At 44.1% G+C, this 5392-nt stretch overlaps 1 non-coding gene across 1 annotated transcript; it reads right to left on the bottom strand.

Annotated features, from left to right (window-relative positions):
- Positions 1–5050: 5050 nt before the first annotated feature.
- Positions 5051–5132, bottom strand: TRNAS-GCU. The gene has a single exon. It is a non-coding gene; the product is annotated as a tRNA-Ser (tRNA).
- Between the last annotated feature and the right edge of the window lie 260 nt (positions 5133–5392).

Genomic DNA, 5392 nt, shown 5'->3' with positions numbered 1-5392 from the left:
CAAAAGCTCCTCACCATTGGCTTTAAAGCACTCTATCCTACCTCACTTTTCCCTCTCTTCCTTCACCTCGCTTCTCTCCTTCTACAATCCAGCCCACACGCTTCACTCCTCTAGTGCCAACTCTTTCACTGTGCTCAATCTCACCTGTTTCATCGCCAACCCCTAGCCCTCACTTTGCCTCTGGCCTGGAACACCCTCCCTCCTCAAATCTGACAGACAATTACTCCCTCCCCGCCCCTGCCCATTCAAAGCCTTATTGAAGGCCCATCTCCTCCAAGAAGCCTTCCCAGACTAAGCCCTACTTTTCCTCATCTCCTATTCCCTTCTGCATCACCCTGACTTGCTCCCTTTGATCTTCCCCGTCCCCCAGCACGTGTGTGCATATCTGTAACTTTATTTGTATTTGTCTCCCCCTCTCTAGACTGTAAGATTGTTGTGGGCAGGGAATGTTACGGTCTGTCTATTGTTGTGTTGTACTTTCCCAGCACTTAGTACAGTGCTCTGCGCACAGTAAGTGCTCAAATACAGTTGAATGAATACAAGCTAGTAAGTCCATGTCCCACATGGGGCTCACACCTTTAACTCCATTTTGCAAACGAGGTAACTAAGACCCAGAGAAGTTGAGACTTGTCTAAAGTCACACAGCAGACATGTGGCAGAGCTGGGATTAGAACCCAGGCCCGCACTCTTTCCACTAGATCACACTGCTTCTGCCAGCTTGTCTCAATTTAGAATGCATAAGTGTTTTTGTTTTTTGTTCTTCCTTTTTTGTGTGTGTGTGTGACTGTAGAGGGAGGGAAAAGATCTAAATTTGAAAATGAGATACTTTAAAGAGAGGAAATATGTTGGTTAAATGTCTCAGAAAGCAACAGATTTGTTTGGATCTAGCAGTGTTGATTTTCCCATTACATCAAGGAAGTTAATCTTCAAGTCTATACAGGAAGAAGCGATTCACTCCAGAGATGGAGGTTTCTGAGGCAACCAAAACAAGAAGCAGGAAACTAGAAGCAGTGCTTAGCCTATCCCGGTGCCTGTGGTCTATTCACTTGGGCCTGTTTCTGGAAACTTGGCACCTTTTGGATAGAGTCCAAATATTTTTTTTTAATACTAATGACAATTATGGCATTTTAGGCACTTACTGTATGCTAAATACTGGGGTAATTTCAAGGCTCACAGATTAGACAATCCCTTTCTCACACAGGATTCACAGCTTTGCTTATCCTTATTTGTATGAAGAAACTGGCACCAGTAATGTTATCGCTTGGGCAAGATCTCAGGGAAGGCCAATTCATTCATTCCTTCAATCGTATTTATTAAGCATTTACTGTGTGCAGAGCACTGTACTAAGCACTTAGGAAGTACAAGTTGGCAACATATAGAGACAGTCCCTACCCACCAATGGGCTCACAGTCTAGAAGGGGGAGACAGGCAACAAAACATGTAGACAGGTGTCAAGTCGTTAGACCATGAGTCAGGATTAGAACTTGGATCTCCTGATTCCCAGTTCTGTGCTCTTTCCACAAAGCCACACTGCCTTAAATGGTTACTAGTCATGGCCCAGAGTTGGAGTAAAAGTGGCCAGTAAAACTGAGATTCCTGCTTCTCAATTGTATGTGTATTTGAGGGCTTACTGTGTTCAGAGCACTGTACAATAATTTAAGGGCTTGGGAGAGTACAATAAAGCAGAGTTGGTAAACATTTCCTGCCCACAGTTTAGAGGGGGAGACAGACATTAAAATAAATTACAGATATGTACATAAGGGCTGTGGGGCTGAGGGAGGGGTGAAGTAAGGGAGCATATCAAGGTGATGCAGAAGGGAGTGGAAAAAGAGGAAATGGGAGGTTAGTCAGGGAAGGCCTCATGGAAGAGATGTCTTCAATAAAGCTTTGAAGGTGGGGAGGGTCAATGTCTGTTGGATATGAAGGAGGAGGGTGTTCCAGGCAAGACGTGAGTGAGAGGTTGGCGATGGGATAGATGGGATTGAGGTACAGTGAGCGGTTGGCTTTAGAAGAGCAAACTGTCCAGGTTGGAATGTAGTAGGAGAGTAGACTGGCAAAGTGAGTGCTTTAAAGCGGATGGTAAGGAGTTTCTGTTTGATGCAGGGGTAGATGGATAACCACTGGAGTTCTCGAAGAGTGGGGAAACATGGACTGAACATTTTTGAAGAAAAATGATCTGGTCAGCAGAGTGAAGTATGGACTCAAGTGGGAAGAAGCAGGAGGCAGGGAGGCCAGCAAGGAGGCTGATACTGTAATCAAGGCAAGGTAGGGTAAGCGCTTAACGTGGACCAGTTTGAATGGAGAGGAAAGGGTGGATTTTAGTGATTCAATCATACTTATTGAGCGCTTACTGTGTGCAGAGCATTGTACTAAGCACTTGGGAAGTACAAGTCGGCAACAGGTAGAGACGGTCCCTACCCAACAACAGACTCACAGTCTAGAAGGGGGAGACTGACAACAAAACAAGTAGACAGGTGTCAAAAACATCAGAATAAACAGAATTATAGCTAAATGCACATCATTAATAATAGTAGTAAATATGTACAAGTAAAATAAAGTAATAAATATGTACAAATATATACAAGTGCTTTGGGGAAGGAAAGGGGGGAGGGAGGGAGAGGCGTTGGGGAGGAGGAGAGGAAAAAGGGGGCTCAGTGAAGGTTGAACTGATTGAATATGTTGATCAAATGAAAGAGAGGAGTCAAGGATAGTGCCAAGGTTATGGGCTTTAGAAACAGAAAGGATGGTGGTACTATCTGCATTGATGAGGAAAATCAGGGGGAGGACAAAATTTGGGTGGGAAGATAAGGAATTCTGTTTTGGACATGTTTGGGGTATTGGAATATCCAAGTAGAGATGACTTGAAGGCAGGAGGCAATGTGAGACTGCAGAGAGGGAGAGAGAGCTCTTAGATCCTCCCTCCCTTCCTCCAACCCATTCTCAAATCTCCTGAAAAGAGACTGAACTGGTGCTGGTAGAGGTATTGATTTGCTAGCTTTCTCCTGAATCTGTCCCAGGGCCAATTAAGTGTGGACTAGCAGCTTAATCAAGTTCTACAGAAGTACAGTCTTTCCCACTAGTTCAAGCATTCTTCCATTTAAAGAGAATGGGTTTGGGAGCCAGAAAACCCTGGCTCCAATCTCAGCTCTATCCCTGGCCTGCTGTGTGACCTCCTTGAGAAAATCAATTAATGTCTTTGTGCCTCAGTTTCCTCATCTACAAATGGAAATAAAATATCTGCTCTCCCTATCTGACTGGAGCCCTGAGTGGGAGGAACTGACAGATTGGATTATCTTGCATAAACATTATTACTGCAGGAAATTAATTTCCATCCTCCAACTCCCCGAGCTGAGGGGCCATTTTGGGGAACTTCAAAGACCGTTAATTGTTGTAATTAGCACTAAGTAGCAAAACAGATTTTGTTTTTTTTACTTTTAGAGGGAGGAAAAAGCTTTTTTATGATATTTAAATACTTACTATCTGCCAGACACTGTACTAAGCAGTGGGGTACATACAAGCTTATGAACACAGACCCTGTCCCACATAGGGCTTAAAGTCTCAATCCCCATATTACAGATGAGATAACTGAGGCTCAGAGAAGTGACTTGCCCAATATCACGCAGCAGGTAAGTGGAAGAGCTAGAAATAGAACCCAGTCCCTGAATCCTATGCCTGTCCTCTATCCACTAGGCCACACTGCATTCAATTTAGTAAAGTGCTCTGCACACGGTAAGCGATCAAAAAATACGATTGAATGAATTCAATTTAAAGAAAAGCCTCCCTCAATTCTTTGAGTTTTAAGCCATTTGCTGAAAGTTTTTTTTAAGATGGTATGAAAACCTTAGCTTTACAGTAATGTTGGACAGTGTGTTTTATGATCAAAGAGGAACTGATAACTGGGATCTTAAAATTCCTCAGCCTCCTCACAGAAGCTACAGTCTTTGACAGGAGGTTAAGCCAGATAAACCTATGGAAACAGATGTTAAATCCAGTTTTCAAGTTGATGTGGACAGTGGTTGAAAGCTTCTAGGCAGTGATGATGATTATGGTACTTGGTAAGTGCTTACTATGTGCCAAGCACTGTTGTAAGCTCCGGGGTAGATGCAAGTTAAGCAGGTTGGATGTAGTCCCTATCCCATATGGGGCTTACACTCTGATTTTTAGATGAGGGAAGTGAGTCACAGAGAAGTGAAGTGACTTGCCCAAGGTCACACAGCAACCAGGTGGCCGAGTGGAGATTAGGACCCAGGTCCTTCCGACTCCCAGGACCGTGCTCTATCCACTAAGCCTGTAACTTTCCAGGTGAAGGATTTATTCTTGGGGAGAAGAGAGAAGGCAACAGAGGCTCCAGGGACCTTGAGAAGCTATCTAACCCTTCTTTGGACAAGACTACCCCTCCACCACTTCGGAAAGACCTATGAGTCAATAGTATTTAGTGAGCACTGTACTAAGGACTTGGGAGAGTATAGTATAGCAGAATGGATAGACCCGATCCTTGCCCAAAAGGAGGCCTATCAAAAGACCTAGCAAAGAAGGTGCAATAACACTCTCTTATCAGAGAACTTCTTCTGGGGTTGAACAACCCCATTTCTTCCTCCATGTTTGACATAGTTCCACTTTAGCTAACACTTCCCAAGTGGTTTGGCTTCAATCAATTATAATCACACACTTATTGTGTGCAGAGCACTGTACTAAACACTTGAGTACAATAAAACAAACAGCATTGGTAGACACTCTCCCTGTACACAGTGCTCTTACCATCTATAGGAGATGGGCATAATAATAATGATGATGGCATTTGTTAAGCACTTACTACGTGCAAAGCACTGTTTTAAGCGCTGGGAAGGATACAAGATGATCAGATTGTACCACGTGGGGCTCAGTCTTCATCCCCATTTTACAGATGAGGTAACTGAGGCACAGAGAAGTGAAGTGACTTGCCCAAAGTCACACAGCTGACAATTGGCAGAGCCGGAATTTGAATCCATGGCCTCTGACTCCCGAGCCCACACTCTTTCCATTGAGCCACATTGCTTGCCAAAAAGACAGACGACGAGGACGGGATTTGAACCCTTGTGTGCAGAGCACAATGGATTAGCAGTCCAATGTCTTAACCACTTGGCCACCTCGTCACAAACATTATGGATATGTACATAAGGGCTAGGGAATAAAAGGAGCCAATTTAGTGCAATGTAGAGGAGAGTGGGAGAAGAGGAAATGAGGGTGTAGTCCGGGAAGGCTTCTACCTTGTCCTGGTGGTATCTTGGATATAAGAATAGGGTCCTCTCAGTCTTCTCTCCTCCAGCTGAATACTAGTCCCTTCCAACTTTACACTTAGCCTTTTTCCAAAGGGTCTTATGCTCCAAACTTCAAGGCTAGTGCAGTTATTACC

The sequence above is a fragment of the Tachyglossus aculeatus genome, chromosome 1, assembly GCF_015852505.1.
Source record: "Tachyglossus aculeatus isolate mTacAcu1 chromosome 1, mTacAcu1.pri, whole genome shotgun sequence".
NCBI lineage: Eukaryota > Metazoa > Chordata > Mammalia > Monotremata > Tachyglossidae > Tachyglossus > Tachyglossus aculeatus.
This window is presented reverse-complemented; position numbering and strand designations above follow the sequence as displayed.